At 41.7% G+C, this 19686-nt stretch overlaps 1 non-coding gene across 1 annotated transcript; it reads right to left on the bottom strand.

Moving 5' to 3' along the window:
- Positions 1–443: 443 nt before the first annotated feature.
- Trnat-cgu (transfer RNA threonine (anticodon CGU)) lies at positions 444–518 on the bottom strand. The gene has a single exon. It is a non-coding gene; the product is annotated as a tRNA-Thr (tRNA).
- Between the last annotated feature and the right edge of the window lie 19168 nt (positions 519–19686).

Below are 19686 nucleotides of genomic sequence, written 5' to 3'. Positions count from 1 at the left end.
TAAAGAGACCTTTGGAGAAAAGAGAGCCGCTTGTATGAATATGAAGAGCTCAGATAGAAATCCAGTTCTAAGCAAAGAAGGGAAAGCAGAAAGATGGAAGGAGGATATAGAGGGTGTATACAAGGCCGATGTACTTGACGACAATATTGTGGAAATGGAAGAGGACGTAGGTGGAGATGAAATGGGAGATATGATACTGCATTAAGAGTTTCACAGAGCACTGAAAGACCTAAGTCGTAACAAGGCCCCGGGAGTAGACAACATTCCATTAGAACTACTGACGGCCTTGCGAGAGCCAACCTTGACAAAACTCTACATCTGGTGAGCAAGATGTATGACACAGGCGAAATAGCCTCAACTTCAAGAAAAATATAGTAGAATGAGATTTTCACTCTGCAGCGGAGTGTGCGCTGATATGAAACTTCCTGGCAGATTAAAACTGTGTGCCGGACCGAGACTCGAACTCGGGACCTTTGCCTTACGCGGGCAAGTGCTCTACCAACTGAGCTACCCAAGCACGACTCACGCCCCCTCCTCACAACTTTAATTCTGCCAGTACCTCGTCTCCTACTTTCCAAACTTTACAGAAGCTCTCCTGCGAACCATGAAAAACTAGCAGTCCTGAAAGAAAGGATATTGCGGAGACATGGCTTAGCCACAGCCTGGGGGATGTTTCCAGAATGAGATTTTCACTCTGCAGCGGAGTGTGCGCTGATATGAAACTTCCTGGCAGATTAAAACTGTGTGCCGGACCAAGACTCGAACTCGGAACCTTTGCTTTCCGCGGGAAAGTGCTCTACCAACTGAAAAAATGGTTCAAATGGCTCTGAGCACGATGGGACTTCACATCTATGGTCATCAGTCCCCTAGAACTTAGAACTACTTAAACCTAACTAACGTAAGGACATCGCACGCATCCATGCCCGTGGCAGGATTCGAACCTGCGACCGTAGCAGTCGCGCAGTTCCGGACTGAGCCCCTAGAACCGCTAGACCACCGCGGCCGGCTCTCTACCAACTGAGCTACCCAAGCACGACTCACGCCCCGTCCTCACAACTTTACTTCTGCCAGTACCTCGTCTCCTACTTTCCAAACTGAGTCGTGCTTGGGTAGCTCAGTTGGTAGAGCACTTGCCCGCGTAAGGCAAAGGTCCCGAGTTCGAATCTCGGTGCGGCACACAGTTTTAATCTGCCAGGAAGTTTCAAAAATACAGTAATTTCAATCCCAAAGAAAGCAGGTGTTAACATGTGTGAAAATTACCGAACTATATTCAGTGTCTGCAGAACACTAACACGAATTCTTTACAGACGAATGGAAAAACGTAGAAGTTGGCCTCAGGGAAGATCAGTTTGGATTCCGTAGAAATGTTGGAACACGTGAGGCAATACTGACTTATCTTAGAAGATAGATTAAGGAAAGGTAAACCTTTCTCTGGAATACTCTCTTTCCAATTCTGAAGGTGGCAAGGGTCAAATACAGGAACCGAAAGGCTATTTCCAATTTGTAGAAGAACAAGAAGCCAGTTATAAGTGTCGAGGGAAGCAGTGGTTGGGAAAGGAGTGAGACAGGGTTGTAGCCTATGCCCGATGTTATTCAATCTGTCTATTGAGCGAGCAATAAAGGAAACAAAAGAAAAATTTGGAGTAGGAATTAAAATCCATGCAGAAGAAATAAAAACTTTGCGGTTAGCCGATGACATCGTAATTTTGTCAGAGACTGTAAAGGACCTGGAAAAGCAGTTGAACAGAATATGACAGTTTCTTGAAAGGAGGATATAAGATGTACATCAATAAAAGCAAAACAAGAATAATGGAATGAAGTCTAATTAAATCAGGTGATGCTGAGGGAATTAGATTCGGAAATGAGACACTTGAAGAAGTAGAGGAATTTTGCTATTTGGGGAACAAAATAACTGATGATGATCGAAGTAGAGAAGATATAAAATGTAGACTGGCAATGGAATGGAAAGCGTTTCCGAAGAAGAGAAATTTGTTAACATCGAGCATAGATTTAAGTGTCAGGAACTAAAAATATTTGTATGTAGTGTAGCCATGTATGGATGTGAAACATGGACGATAAATAGTTTACGCAAAAAGAGAATAGAAGCTTTCGAAATATGGTGCTACAGAAGAATTCTGACGATTAGATGGGTAGATCACATAACTAATGAGGAGGTATTGAACAAAATTGGTGAGAAGAGAAATTTGTGGCACAACTTGACTAGAAGAAGGGACCGGTTGGTAGGAGATGTTCTGAGGCATCAAGCGATCACCAATTTGGTATTGGAGGGCAGCGTGGAGGGTAAAATCGTACAGGGAGACCAAGAGATGAATACACTAATTAGATTCAGAAGGATGTAGGGTGCAATTGTTACTTGGAGGTGAAGAAACTTGCACAGGATGGAGTAACATGGAGAGCTCCATCAAACCAGTCTCTGGGCTGAAGACCACAACAACAACTTTGTCATCAGAATCGAAATGGTAGGCCTCATATCATCGGGAATTGTAACTGTATGTCAACTTTTTCGTGTCCACGGCTTTTCCAAATGTTCTGTGACTGCCTTGGCAGGACGCTGCAGCTAGCTCGGTATTTCGACGAGCTAACGGGCCAGTTGGACAGAACTAGTCACGATATCCCTCCAATAACTATGTCAGTAAATGCCAAGCCGAACAACTGCTTGCATAAGGGCTGGACGTGGATCAACGCATTCTTGACTTGGTCAGTTCGTGAAGCTATTTATCTTGAGTAAATTACCGATAGTAATTCTTTGTTTGTCTGTATATGCGCATTACATCTATTTATTTCCGTCCCATTCGAATTATTCCTTTGTGGTTAGTTATTTTTTGTCTTAGAGTATATATTGCCCCGAATTACTATTGCCATTTTTGTCGTAGCTGTTGGCTCTGTGGTGCAGTTGATAGTTGTTGCATGGAAACAGGCCACCCCATAACAGCAAGACGTTGGTGGTATGGGTTCTCTTCCTGCAACGTTTGACGCTGCGTACATTGGGTCAACACAACAAATTTCTTTCTTGATAACCATCCGAATAAATGAATAACGCAAATAATTTTATTCAAAATTGAATTACTTACGGAAAAAGAGATATAAATGATGGTCCTTTTTAGCTAAACAATGATGAAATATTATTTGTTTTCTCATGAACCAGCATGGGGCACCAGTAATCTCTTTGACACGGGCTGGGCGCAGGGACTGTTATACACTTTTTGCACGTACCGGAGTATCGCTCTCTATATGGCGAGCTACAGTGTTCGGGCAGGAATTTTTCACACTAGCACAGGCAGCCGGAGGGGTTATAAATGAAAATAGTTCCACTAGATGATTTTTTTTCCCTCTTCGGCGCCAACTGGAGTGTAGCCTGCTCGGAAATACTTGAATATTGTTGACTAGTAGGAACACGGAGAGCTACGGAGCACACAACATGTGCGTAATTTTGAGTTGCACTCTGCTCTCACAACCTCGCAAACTACACTCCTGGAAATTGAAATAAGAACACCGTGAATTCATTGTCCCAGGAAGGGGTCAGATACATCACATGCTCACACTGACAGAACCACAGGCTCATAGACACAGGCAACAGAGCATGCACAATGTCGGCACTAGTACAGTGTATATCCACCTTTCGCAGCAATGCAGGCTGCTATTCTCCCATGGAGACGATCGTAGAGATGCTGGATGTAGTCCTGTGGAACGGCTTGCCATGCCATTTCCACCTGGCGCCTCAGTTGGACCAGCGTTCGTGCTGGACGTGCAGACCGCGTGAGACGACGCTTCATCCAGTCCCAAACATGCTCAATGGGGGACAGATCCGGAGATCGTGCTGGCCAGGGTAGTTGACTTACACCTTCTAGAGCACGTTGGGTGGCACGGGATACATGCGGACGTGCATTGTCCTGTTGGAACAGCAAGTTCCCTTGCCGGTCTAGGAATGGTAGAACGATGGGTTCGATGACGGTTTGGATGTACCGTGCACTATTCAGTGTCCTCTCGACGATCACCAGTGGTGTACGGCCAGTGTAGGAGATCGCTCCCCACACCATGATACCGGGTGTTGGCCCTGTGTGCCTCGGTCGTATGCAGTCCTGATTGTGGCGCTCACCTGCACGGCGCCAAACACGCATACGACCATCATTGGCACCAAGGCAGAAGCGACTCTCATCGCTGAAGACGACACGTCTCCATTCGTCCCTCCATTCACGCCTGTCGCGACACCACTGGAAGCGGGCTGCACGATGTTGGGGCGTGAGCGAAAGACGGCCTAACGGTGTGCGGGACCGTAGCCCAGCTTCATGGAGACGGTTGCGAATGGTCCTCGCCGATACCCCAGGAGCAACAGTGTCCCTAATTTGCTGGGAAGTGGCGGTGCGGTCCCCTACGGCACTGCGTAGGATCCTACGGTCTTGGCGTGCATCCGTGCGTCGCTGCGGTCCGGTCCCAGGTCGACGGGCACGTGCACCTTCCGCCGACCACTGGCGACAACATCGATGTACTGTGGAGACCTCACGCCCCACGTGTTGAGCAATTCGGCGGTACGTCCACCCGACCTCCCGCATGCCCACTATACGCCCTCGCTCAAAGTCCGTCAACTGCACATACGGTTCACGTCCACGCTGTCGCGGCATGCTACCAGTGTTAAAGACTGCGATGGAGCTCCGTATGCCACGGCAAACTGGCTGACACTGACGGCGGCGGTGCACAAATGCTGCGCAGCTAGCGCCATTCGACGGCCAACACCGCGGTTCCTGGTGTGTCCGCTGTGCCGTGCGTGTGATCATTGCTTGTACAGCCCTCTCGCAGTGTCCGGAGCAAGTATGGTGGGTCTGACACACCGGTGTCAATGTGTTCTTTTTTCCATTTCCAGGAGTGTATTCTATGCGCAAAGTATGGAACTGGCAACGGTGTCTACTGGAATAGCTTCACAATGGTTTCGGTTTAACCTTCCTTGTGGCAAAAAATTTTTAAGACGATATACGGAAAGAATGCATCTCTTGACGTTACTTAGTTTTCGCATGAGGATTATTTTTCTTTTTGAATTTTGTGACAGATTATGCGAGAAAAATGTTACACGCGCATCATATTTTCATGTGCTCCAAGCCGAAACACTGTCGGTGGTATCTAACATGAGACAATATGAGTTAAATGTGACGCTCGCGCGTCGAAATCTGAGTGGTCGCGCATTTTGTTTTGCAGAGAGAAAGACAGAGCGCAAGGCTTGTAATCAACCCGTTGCTACACTGAAGCGCCAAAGAATCTGGCATCGGCATGCGTATTCAAATACAGGATACAGGCAGAATACATCAGTGTTGTCGGAAACGCCTATACAAGAAAACAAGTGTCTGGCGCAGTTGCTATATCGGTTACTGCTGCTACAATGGCAGGTTATCAAGATTTAAGTGAGTCTGAACGTGGTGTTATAGTCGGCGCACGAGCGATGGGACACAGTGTCTTCGAGGTAACAACCAAGCAGGAATTTTTCCGTACGACCATTTCACGAGTGTACCGTGAATATGAGGAATACGGTAAGACACGAAATCTCTGACGTCGCTACGGCCGGAAATACACTCCTGGAAATGGAAAAAAGAACACATTGACACCGGTGTGTCAGACCCACCATACTTGCTCCGGACACTGCGAGAGGGCTGTACAAGCAATGATCACACGCACGGCACAGCGGACACACCAGGAACCGCGGTGTTGGCCGTCGAATGGCGCTAGCTGCGCAGCATTTGTGCACCGCCGCCGTCAGTGTCAGCCAGTTTGCCGTGGCATACGGAGCTCCATCGCAGTCTTTAACACTGGTAGCATGCCGCGACAGCGTGGACGTGAACCGTATGTGCAGCTGACGGACTTTGAGCGAGGGCGTATAGTGGGCATGCGGGAGGCCGGGTGGACGTACCGCCGAATTGCTCAACACGTGGGGCGTGAGGTCTCCACAGTACATCGATGTTGTCGCCAGTGGTCGGCGGAAGGTGCACGTGCCCGTCGACCTGGGACCGGACCGCAGCGACGCACGGATGCACGCCAAGACCGTAGGATCCTACGCAGTGCCGTAGGGGACCGCACCGCCACTTCCCAGCAAATTAGGGACACTGTTGCTCCTGGGGTATCGGCGAGGACCATTCGCAACCGTCTCCATGAAGCTGGGCTACGGTCCCGCACACCGTTAGGCCGTCTTCCGCTCACGCCCCAACATCGTGCAGCCCGCCTCCAGTGGTGTCGCGACAGGCGTGAATGGAGGGACGAACGGAGACGTGTCGTCTTCAGCGATGAGAGTCGCTTCTGCCTTGGTGCCAATTATGGTCGTATGCGTGTTTGGCGCCGTGCAGGTGAGCGCCACAATCAGGACTGCATACGACCGAGGCACACAGGGCCAACACCCGGCATCATGGTGTGGGGAGCGATCTCCTACACTGGCCGTACACCACTGATGATCGTCGAGGGGACACTGAATAGTGCACGGTACATCCAAACCGTCATCGAACCCATCGTTCTACCATTCCTAGACCGGCAAGGGAACTTGCTGTTCCAACAGGACAATGCACGTCCGCATGTATCCCGTGCCACCCAACGTGCTCTAGAAGGTGTAAGTCAACTACCCTGGCCAGCAAGATCTCCGGATCTGTCCCCCATTGAGCATGTTTGGGACTGGATGAAGCGTCGTCTCACGCGGTCTGCACGTCCAGCACGAACGCTGGTCCAACTGAGGCGCCAGGTGAAAATGGCATGGCAAGCCGTTCCACAGGACTACATCCAGCATCTCTACGATCGTCTCCATGGGAGAATAGCAGCCTGCATTGCTGCGAAAGGTGGATATACACTGTACTAGTGCCGACATTGTGCATGCTCTGTTGCCTGTGTCTATGTGCCTGTGGTTCTGTCAGTGTGATCATGTGATGTATCTGACCCCAGGAATGTGTCAATAAAGTTTCCCCTTCCTGGGACTATGAATTCACGGTGTTCTTATTTCAATTTCCAGGAGTGTATTTCTGTCTGTTTTATAGAGAAATTTGCTTCAGTTAATTTTTTTTTCGCTGAGGCAGTTAGTTTATTTGAAACGAAGTGTTTCATTCTGCACTATTGACTACTTTCAACCTCGTTCAATGTAAAGTGCAAATTTTCATTTTCTGGGACGAATGACGTTATACCATAATAAAGAACCAAACATGAGAATACAGTACTGGACCTCCAAGAAAATTGCTGTCACGAAAACCACATGAAAAGCTGAATATCACGTACTTCAGAGTGCTTCTGGACATAGAAATGTTCAATTAGAACGGAATGAAGCATTTTAGTATGGTTTATGAAATTCCGATGCTGCTGGAGTAGTCTCTGATGTCCTTTTATGACACTGTAAGACCTCTTAATGCTATATACATACGTAAACATTGACTTGAAGCTGACTAAGTAGGCAAATTTGGTCAGTAGTTTTGAACTAAATATTTTGTTTCAAATATAATGACAGCTGTAGCAGAATTTTACAAATCTGCCTTCTGTGAAAGTGTTTTTCGATCACAAGGCAGTTGTCTAGTACTTCCTCTAGGCCAGAAGTTATTTCTTAATTTGTGTTTACGTCTTAAATTTATAGAATGCCATTCTATGCTAAATTTTAGACTGGCAGCATACCATGTTTTATCGTTTTAACTCCCCACATGGCTTCATATTTATTCCTAGAGTAGAATATAAACTGTTAGTTATACAGTTTCTCTGCCTCACAGACAACCATGTTAATTTTTTCACGTTTTGAAATAGTCATGAAATTTATTGCCCAATATTCCGATTTAAGCTACACAAGAAACTGTCTCTTTTTTATGTTGCAAGAAATTTTTATTCCATCCTACTAGCTTTTTGCAGTGCTGTGTAGATGTAAACCTGTCGGAAATGCTACATAACAGTATCGCAGAGTACGAACTAAAAACCAAAAAATTTGTCACATTCACCGGATAGCAAACTGTTACCGTACTTCGAGCTGTGGAGTCTAATTTTGAAATGATATTTTGCCAAGAACTGCTTCCTTATTTGCATCCTTTATCTGGGTGGGATATGATAAAACAATTGCTCTAAGTACAACTTAGTATGTCCTCTCAACAACATGCCACACGGCTACACATGGTCACGTGGTGCCCCACCACGCACGAAATTCCACCAGAAATGCGACTATAGTGTATGAACAGAGCAAGCACCAAGCACGGGCGGCATACGTCATCGTAGCTGCGCATGCGCAGTACAGCCAGTTGTCTGGCGCTGTTTGGTAACTGCTCAAACGAACCTATTGATGGACGGTATGGGGGTGGGGGTCATTACCACATATGACTGACGGAGGACATCTAAAAAATTCAGTGAAGGACATGTCGTTCTCTGTTATCGAGAAGGGGTGTCACGGACATGATAGGTGAATTGGGGTGGCCACCCTTAAAACAAAGGCGTTATTCGTTGTGGCAGGATCTTTTCACGAAATTTTAGTCAGCAACGTCCTCCGAATGCGAAAATATTTTGTTTGCGAGGCCTGTTCAAAAACTTCGGGAACATTCGTAATTTCGCGCCGATGGTGTGCTGGAGCGAAAGCGATTGGCGTCCCACACGCCTGTGTTTTATTTCTGACTGCCGGAAGTTTCATTGTTGTATGTCTGTCAGTTAGACATGGGCAAACTGAAACACGTAACTGTTTCGAAACAAATGAAACAGTACGATGTAATGTTTCGATACGCTGTTTCGAAACAGTGAAACAGTTTGTGTTGTGTAATCTAATAAACCTACACATTTTATCATCTTGAATGTCTACTGTATAAGTATGTCCACATAAACACAAATGAGGTGCGAGAGCGATAATCATATCGCAGAAAGTATGAAACTATCACTCAGGCGTGTTGGCAGTTTCGTATTTCCTGCAGCAAATGCGCTGCTTTCGTGTCCTGTGACTTTCATACTTTTCAATTGGCTGAGAACAGCCATAGCTGAAGACAGAAGAACCACCACGAACGGAACTGGAGGTGGGAGCAAACTGCAGAAACAACGGATATGCTACTGGGATTCCCGCATTCCGTTAGTATGGGTAATATACCCATCTTGCTAATTTCCATGCACACAAAGGGAATCATTGTGGATAATAGGCAGTGACTATAGACTCACAAATAACGCCAAATAATTCGAATAAGTCTCAAAATATAACAAAAAAAATTGTCTTTCAAGGTGTTTCGAACCGTTACTATAAATTCACCATGCTTCCCAGCCCTTCCCGTTCACCATTACACTATCAGTGGTATGTCAAACAGATTGCATGCAATTATACCTACATCAAATTTATGTATGTGTCTAATAACTGACACTATACGCCCTTTTTTATTCAAAATGTTGTAGGCTTACTTGCGTTTCTTAAGGGGCTCCGGAACGCCCTATACTTGCAATGTTAAAATAACGCTTGTAAATTACATCTTTCCTCACAAAGTATTTGAGGTAGGAAGTTGAACTTTTTACAGATTATTTATTGGAATATGGGCAACAACTTAACACAGGGATTTTACAAAATTTTAGTTCAGTTATTAAAGATGATTTTTTTCCATTGTAATGAAAATTCACAACATTTTTTGCAATTTTTTATTTATATATTCAAAAATATACAGTTTTTGGAAAAAGGCTGTGTTAAATTATGCAGAAGGTACTGTGTAACATTTACTGAAAGTTTGAAACAAATATGTTTGCAAGATCCTTAGAAAACATGTAATTAGTATGAGAAAATAAAAGTTTTGGGAATCGAGCGACAAAGATTGGATTAACTTTTTAGTGCATTCCAGGTCCATAGGATGGATTATCTTCATCCTCTGCAAACTCCTCCTCCAGCTTCCTCTTGTTCCTCCTCCTGTTTACTCTTGCTTGTATTTCTAGACTCTTTACAGCCCTGTCTGCAGCCCGAAGGCGTTCCTTGTCTAAAGCAAGCATCGCTCGTACCATGTTAGAACCTATCTTCATTCCCATATTTCTAAATACCTTGCACCTTACAATGTTGCCATCATTGAAAGTCGCAACAGCATCATACACACCAAAGTGAAGTGTTTCTATTCCAACAAATACAGTCTTGGGGATTCTCGACCATATAACACTATTTACACTTTCATTGGGGTTTTGAGTTTTTCCGTGAATACACTTTTTCAACAGTTCAGGTGCTGCTAAGTCTCTGAAAATAGGTTTTGTCACCTCCATTATTGCATGAGGCAGACTATGCTTATGAGTGTACACTTCACCAGTTAGCAATCCTTTGTTATATTTACACCAACTGTCTTCTTCTTTGGGACACAAGCTATGTTGGGGATTTTCATCGTCTTTATTGTTTACAGTAATAACACATACCTTCGGCTTTCCAACATTTCTCCTTTTCTTAAAAGCCTTCAGAGGATTCCTAATAACTTTACTTTTACTCATTATTATACTTCAACAAAACAGAGACTCAAGAAACAGAATTAATTACGAATATTTTCGAGATAACAGAGTAAATAAACACACCAGCGATATATATTGAACCATCACACGTTAGCCACAACACATACTTTATCTCACATCACTAAAATGTACCTGATGAACACGGACGTTAATAATAATACCATTTGACAGCAGTTTAACAGCGCCACAGTAGGTCACGCCCATGTAGAACACATTTCAAAAAAAATTTAAAAATAGTTGTAGTCTTCGGAATTGAATAAATTATATATCTATTAAAAGGTAATAGTCTGCAGATTCAGAAAACGCAAAAAAGTAAAAATTGAACTTTTCATGATTTTGAGCCTTTATAAAGGCACATTTGCATGCCGAGCGTGAGTTTCCGCGGAAACGCGAAATATTAATTAAATAAATAATCAGTGACAAATAAATAAAGCCTATGGCACACAACTGCAGCGCTGTGTCGCTGATAAAACAAAAGCATAATTACGTTACTCTTATGTTTGATTAAGAAGGAGAGAGCTCTGGTAGAAGTGGTGCGAGAAGCACGTATTTTATTTTATTGTCTGGCACACCGCCATATTTTCATGTTATAGAAGAATACTGCGAGTTGCAACCACACTAGGCACTCGATTCTGAAAAGAATTTGTATTTGTAAAAGTAAGTAGGATTATGAACTGTAGGCAATTTCATTGAATATATCTGATTTAACTAACTATGTAACTTTTTTATGTTCAGTAGACAATCACCTCTGTACGACGTATTGGCATGGCTGGCAAATCATTGTAATATTGAGATTAGATTATGAGTCCGTACCTACCGCAGCAGTCTTTGGAAACGATTTAATTACGAAGTCCGATTATTTCAGTTTTATTTCACGGTCAACTACGAGTAACATTGCCTTTACCAAATAGCCATTGTCAAGCGTCTGATTCCGAATAATTAAACGTCCACGTTCCAGATAAGGAAATATCAATTACAACCAATCACAATCATATACATCACAAATAGTGAATAATTGAAATATTTTATTTATTATATATTTTATTTTATTTATTTTATATTGGCGACTGCGTGTCGGACTTGTTATTTTGTCATTTGTTACATTGTTCTTTTTGTTTCATGTCAAAAATCAACTTTCTGGACCTGGACGTGAATGTATGAGAGATAACAAAAATCTGAAGATATTTTCCAATTCTAAAGTTTTGCCGGAAGACGCAATGAAACTTCCAGCAAAATAGGGTAAGACGCAGCATCTTTGCATTAGCAGGCTTGACCAGACATATAAATTCAGTGTATTAGCTTTTCAGTAAATTCTGTAGTGTTTCTTTCGCGCATAACAGTTTTCAGTAATAAATTCCATTCTCAGTACTTTTCCCTAAACAATAACTTATGCAACAATACCAATACACGAGTGTACAATATGGCCGACTTCTGTACGATATGATGTAACATGGCCAGCAGCCATTACCAATAATCTCAAATTCAGTTTATATTTTTAAATAAACGGACAGCCATTGTTGCTACGAGCGATTCATGCTCAACTGCATCTTATTTTAAAATCAGTGTCAAATATTTTCTTGAAACATATATCACGTGTGGCATGGTAATAACTAGAAATCAATACGCAAAAATGGAACAGCAAAGACGTACTATTCAGACACAATCCGACTCGGACGAGAGACAAATGTTAGAAAATGACTTTACGACAGCAACCGGTAGTGACGATTTATCAAACATTGACGCAAGTGTTGACGGAAATTTTGACAATAGCCCGTCCACCACAAAAATTTCAAAGTCTCAGTCAGAGCCCATGTTAATGCATGACGTCACGTCTAACGACGCGGCGGGGGCACAGACCTTGCAAACGGTAAACATTGCCGACATGTTACAAATGTTAATGAAACAGAACGCGGAGAACATGGCAACCTTAAAGACACAAAATGACGAAATTAAATCTGACCTCATAGCACTCAAGACAGGTAATGACACTTTATGTAAACGCGTGGAACTTATAGACGCCACACTGACCAAACAGATGAATGAACTCAGTACTAAATTTTCCCAGCTTAATACGAGACAAGAAAAGACTACAACTGACGTAGCACTTTTACAGACACAAGTAAAAAACCTTAATGTCGCGTGTGAAGTTCTTACTGAACAAATTCAAACATATCCTTTAGTGCACGACAACCTTGAAAGACGAATTACTGACGTGCAGAATAAATTTGACAATGTTGAATAACACCTGACTGACATCTTACAATCTGATGCCACAGCTCATTTTCAAAACATTAATAAAGAATTTCATGATTGGGTAGTGAACAAAGACAAACATTTTGATAGATGCTTACGTGAAAATTTACCAACAATTGTGCACGACTCCGTAGCGGAATACATGACTAATAACAAACAGCTGATCAGTGATGCAGTACAATCCGTCACTGCACCCATAAGAGAATTCACCGATCGACCACAGACTGAATGTAACGAAAATATCAGTCAAAATGCACAGTTCAGGAACCAATATACATTCGAGTATGACACACACATACCGCACACGACAAACACACAAGAACAAAACACACCACGACTACAATACATACCACGATGTGCAAACACAAACACAAGCTATTATCATGGTAAACCACAGCAACATTATCGTAATTACTCGCCAGCTGAACATAGCAGTAATTACAGTGGAATAAATCCATATCACAATGCGAAGGAAGAAGAAAGCTTAATGAAACACAGGCAATTTCAGGCTTTTATCCCAGAAAAACGAACCATTCATCCGGTGATTTTTCTTAAATCTTTTAGTAACGCATTTCCACGCACTTGGAGTGACCGGAAAAAGATTTCATATATTGTCGGTTACATCCAAGGCGATGCAGCTGTCTGGGCATACAGTCAAGCTGACGTATGTACCACGTACAGTGAGTTTGAGCGTGCCTTTCTGAACAAATTCTGGTCGCAATCCGTCCAGGAGCGACTCAGAAGACAAATTCTAGAACCTGAAATTTTTAACAGTAAAAATGGCAACTTACGCAGATATTTTGAAAAATACTTGAACATGGGACACTTTTTAGACGAACCAGTCGCAACACGCGATATACTCCGTGCGTTGAAGGCCAAATTGCCTTTCAACATTAAAGAAAAACTCCTACATATCCCGGATGACGATTCAGATTATTTCTTAACAGCTTTAGATTCGGTTGACATGTTACTTGAAGATCAGCGCTTCGCGCGGCAAAACAGCAGCCACAATGTTTACACTAGTGGAATGCAAAACATGCAGGCTTGCCAACTCAATTCTGGCGCGCCCACAGTTGGATACGCGGTACAGCAAAAACAGCAAACCCACATGCCGTCTCAATACGGAAATCAAAATCAACACGCGTATTCCAATACAAACAATAGTTACAACAGTAATAACACTTCATGCGGCAATCCATACAAAAGGCACCGTGGTAATAACTACAACGGTAACAACGGATACAAAGGGAACGACAAAAGCACAAACAGAAATAGAAATAATAATAACTACGAGCCAAGACAGCGTCAAGGCTGGACTCGTAACGATCAGTACTTTCATTCAAACACTGCTTTACCACAGCAGCCACCAGGACAAAATTGGAGCATACCTTACGACCGACAGGTAAGTTATAATGCGCAACAGCAACAACAACCGCAAAAGTTTGCAGATCACAATAGGCAATATCCGAATGTGAATATAATAGAAATGACACCTGATACACAACCTCAATCTGTGTCAGTACCTAGTACAAATGCTAATCCGACAAACTAGAAACAGGCACTTCTATGCCCCAGGTCGTGGCTGAAGAATTCTTGGGGGGCGACTTCAGTGTTAATCAGTTATTTGACACCACACTTGAACAACAGAATAATGACATGCCGAATAACTCTAAACAAAAATTACCTGTTTTATTTATAAGATACAACCACAATAACAATATATCAGATGAACTTTTGCAAGACAGTACACAATGTCGTTCAAACACAAATGAAATTGTTTTAGCATCTACTACTGGTGTAGTAGGTGGGATTCCAACTACTATTATCCTAGATACAGGTGCAGCTCTGAGCGTTTTGTCTTTTAATTTCTATAAAAAGATGTGTGAATTGGAACCCGTGCCTGAGTTTCCTGCCCAAAACTGTAAAATAACTACTGCACTAGGTAATAAGTCATGTAGGGTTACGAAGCAAGTTTTTGTAAACATTAAAATAGGTAATGGAACCGTACAATGGCCATTCCTGGTTGTACAAAACCTTGTGACAAATTGCATATTAGGAATAGATATTATGAGCGAGAAGGACTGCATTATAGACTTCTCCAAAGGTAAATGTATTTTAAATGATAAAGGCAGTGTAATTATTATTGATTTGGACAGGAGAACTGTAAAGCATGACAAACACTGTACAGGGTACAAGGTTCAGTTAGTACTTGACAATGACATTCAAGACACGCACACACACACTCATCTGACACAGAGCTAATGGACTTGAAAACATTGCTTGATCATAAGATAAATGAAGCTACAGCTCTCAGTGCACATGAACGTATAAAACTACAGGAAGTGTTATCCAAATATTTACAAGTTTTTACCAAACGAATAGGTGTTATCAACACGTATGTGTACAAGATTGAAGTTAAGCCTCACAAGATCTTCTACCACAAGACATATAACGTACCGTTATCTCAACGACCTGCTGTGTGGCAAGAATTAAAACAAATGTTAGACTGGAAGGTCATTGAACCATCCACCTCACCTTACTGTAGTCCTCTACTTGTTGTCAAAAAATCAAATGGAAGCATTACGTTAGTGTTAGACGCACGAGCAATTAATGAAATAATTTTACCAGTTCACACAAAACCCGAAAATTTAGAAGAGCAATTACAGAAATTTCTAGATGCAAAATATTTTTCCACAATAGATCTCGCTAATTCATTTTGGCAGGTGGGTATCACTCCTGATTCTCGGAAATATACTGCATTTATGTTTGGGGGGCGAACCTATCAGTTTTGTGTTCTACCTTTCGGACTGAATGTCAGTTCTGGGGTATTCATTACAGCCCTGGATACCGTGCTTGGCGACGATTTAGTTGAGACAGTCACACACTATGTAGATGATATACTGATAGCTACACAGTCTTGGAATGAACACGTTGACACACTTCAAAGAATTTTAGAAAAATTTGCACAAGCTGGAGTCACAGCCAATCTTAGAAAATCAAAGTTTGGTTGCAGTGAGATAAAATATTTAGGACATATCATTAATTCACAGGGCATACGTCCTGATCCCAGTAAATTAGATGCTATCAGAAACTTTCCTAGCCCTCGAACTAAAAAGCAGTTAAAATCATTCCTTGGGCTATGTTCATTTTTCAGACGTTTTTTGCCACAACCACTTTTGAACAGTAAACATCTGCTAAATCTACTCAGAAAGAATCAAGTTTGGATCTGGTCAGAACAGTGCCAGAATGACTTTAGTACAATTAAACATGCCTTAGTGAATGCAAACTTATTGAGCCATCCAGATTTCAATTTAGATTTTTGTATGACTTGTGACGCTTCACGTACTGGCTTGGGATGTTGCTTATTTCAAGTTGTAAAGAATAAAGAAAAGGAACAGATAAGAATTATTGGGTTTGCGAGTCGTACTTTATCTGAATGTGAGCGTACATACTCCACTACTGAGTTAGAAACACTTTCCATAGTATGGGCATTCAAGAAATTCAATTATTATTTATTTGGAAAACATACAGTAATTTACACTGACCACCAGGCCCTGACATTTTTGTTAACTTGTAAACTTGTACATCCTAGACTATCACGATGGGAAGTTACACTTCAGAACTACTCTTTTGAAATTAAATACATAAGAGGTAAGGACAACACCATTGCAGACGCTTTGTCTAGACTTCCACAAGGTATGAATGATACCAACAGTGACTTGGAAAATGTAAATGACTACGGGATTCTCTTAATGCAAGATAAGCAGTATCACCAATATTATATTGATATGTGCAGAAACATGGCTGAATTACAAAAATCTGATCCTCACTGGTATAAGATAATAACATTACTGGTAGAAAAACACAATCATCCTTTGACTAAGTATTACAAGTTACACAATGATGTGTTATTTTATCGCCGACATCCAAATGCTACTAACTGGTGTGTATGCATTCCCAAAGAGTCTGAACGTAATCTGATTTGGCACACACACTTAGTTTGGGGTCATTATGGGACGAAAAAGTGTTTAGCAAAGATCAGCACATACTGTTATTTTAGCAATATGAGAAGAAAAATTTACAGGGAACTGAAAACATGTGTCATATGTCAAAAATCAAAACCTCAGAATTTATCCACAAAAACAGATTTACATTCTATTTTACCCAGTAAACCCCTGGAAATTCTGTGTACTGACATCAGTGGACCGCATCCAGCAAGCTCTGGAGGCGTCAAATATATCTTAGCTTTTTACGATATATTTTCTAAACATGTAAAACTTTATGCTTTAAAATCCGCCATTGCAAGTGCTATAATACGAAGATTCTCAAGTGATTACCTGACGCACGTGGGAAAACCTAAAGCAATTCTGTCAGATAATGCAGCATACTACTCTGGGTACAAATGGAGAAATTTCTTGAAGGACAATAACATTAAAAGTATATTTATTTCGAGGTTTAGTCCACAATGTAACGCGACTGAGAGACTTTTCCGAGAATTAAACCGATTCATGAGGACCTATATTTCATCAAAACATACTAATTGGGTGTGCTACCTAAGTCTTTTCGAAGACGTACACAATAACTTAAATATTTACGATACAAATTACACACCTAACGAGATCATGTTCAATTGCAAACAGAACGATCGGTGGATAGAACCATTACCTAAGTTGTCAGACAAGGAAATCACACCAGAACAGAAAATAAAAGAAGTTTTGACTACGCTGACACATCACGCACAGATACGAAACAAACATCACAGAAACACAATAAAAAGAAAACAAAAATTCGAGGTAGGAATGCTTGTACTACTTCGTACTCATCATAAATCTGTAGCACTAAAACGACGCAACGCTAAGTGGCGTCTGCTATATGAAGGACCTTATATAATTATTAACATACCGCATCCTGGTGCGTATCTCTTACAACATCGTAGAACTAACAAAATTATTGGGCTATACGCACACCGAGATCTTAGAGCATTTCATGCGGAATAATGTCAAAGTCATATCCATCAAAACATTGCTAAGCAACTCGAAAAACTCTGTTGCTACAACACAGATAATAAGTAGTATAGAAATTTTCATTTCAGCGGTTCCAGTGACGCAGTTGAAGCCAGAAGAACTCTTCTTTCAGCGCGCGCCACCACCTGGAAGACGGAATACTAAAATAAAATTTATGTTTACGTAGCAGTGAATGATATATTAATTTTTCACGAAACATTTGTTACTGTAGGTACCACTGACTTGGTATGACACCTGACGAACCGACAGACGTCATCTGTGAAGCGATCTTTTACTTCGAAAAATAGATTAGACGCACATCTCTCAACACGAAAAGCATCTATCAGTAGTCAAGGCCACACAGACACTATACACACACGCACAAAACGCGAGGAATCGAACAGTGTCTCTTATTATTTTGAATATTTATTGAGTAGTGAAAATGCCTGGTCTTGCCTACTGATGTAATGAATGTTGTGTCTAACCAATCTTAATTTCAGATGACATCATAAAATAAACATCGATAAAATTCCAGCAAAACCGATAAAGAGGACGTCAATATCTGCAATTCATGTAATCAAATGTGACACAATGTAATAACCCATAGCTATGTAATGATGATGTAAACATGTTTATGTGCAACTGAATTATGTTTATGCTAAGAAAATATGTGACGTGTATATGTACGATTACTCATGTTTATTTTTCTTTCAATGATGTATAATGTAACTGTTACTATGTAAAAAATTGGAACAAAACGAGTGCCAAAAAGACATTGCATAGTGAACCACTGTTCACGGACATTAACGAACATTACTAACTCTGCAACCACGCAGAAACCTATGTGAAAGAAACGGTTAATGCCATTCATTATGCATCGTACCTATGTAAACGCGATGAACCATTTCTTTGATTAGTAACTACGAATATTTAGGTGAGCTATATTCAGCAAAAAATTGAAAATGTGAAGTGCGTAATTGGTGCATCGTCCAGTGACATTACTACAGTACCTAACTTCAAGATGTTAACTGGATTAAATGGACACAAAGTGCCTGTCCAGAAAACAACACGACGGGTGGAAGAATTTTGGTTGGGACTTCAGGGAATGAAATGTTCTCGAAATGTGACGGACACTCTTACCTGGACTGTCCAAGAATCGACGCCAGCTATGTGCCGTCCGAGGTTCTGCAACCAAGCTTCCACGGAACGTAAAAAAAAAACGAACTGCACGTGGACCAATTACTCGACGGGTCACGTCAGATCTGTAATAAACAATGCTTTTTGTCACAACGAACTGTAGCACAACGACTGTAATGGAAATGGGAAATGGACACGCTTATGTATTAATCACGTTGTTATACAACGATGTTACTGTGATCAAAAAAACTTTACCACGACGACACTAACCTGTAAAAAATTATTGTGCAGCAGGTGAATATGAACTGAGATAACGTCACGATGTGTATAGGTCAACGCACCTGAAACATACGGACGTTTTTCTTTGAAGTATTTCAAAACAATACTATGTAACTAAGAAACATTCAACAATCTAAGTTGTATTGTGTTATAACAAATATTGTAAATTTAAAACTAAGTTACCTGTCATAGAATGTAGTCTTCATATGAAATCTTGCTTGAATATTTTCTTTGTGCAACGATTTAGAAACGCGCGCACACGAACAATATGAACTGCAATACTGTGCCGCGTGATCTAACTGTACAATATAACGACAGTGCCGGAGTCACACAGACGCTTCTGCGCATGCGCGCACTCTATCTGCCAACATAAGAACTTTTACGGCGCACCCGCGTCATTCAAATTTTGTACATAATGTGTATAATGTGTGTAATGTAAGTCATGTAAATAGTTGTAGATAACTTAGATTTTCTTGTGCCTTTAGGTGAATTGCTCGCCTGCAGGTGTGTCCTTTCGCCTCGCAATTCAGGGGGCAATATAAAGGCACATTTGCATGCCGAGCGT

Source organism: Schistocerca nitens, chromosome 11 (assembly GCF_023898315.1).
Source record: "Schistocerca nitens isolate TAMUIC-IGC-003100 chromosome 11, iqSchNite1.1, whole genome shotgun sequence".
NCBI classification, from domain to species: Eukaryota; Metazoa; Arthropoda; class Insecta; order Orthoptera; family Acrididae; genus Schistocerca; species Schistocerca nitens.
The sequence above is the reverse complement of the archived record's forward strand: the minus strand, read 5'-3'. Positions and strand labels throughout refer to the sequence as shown.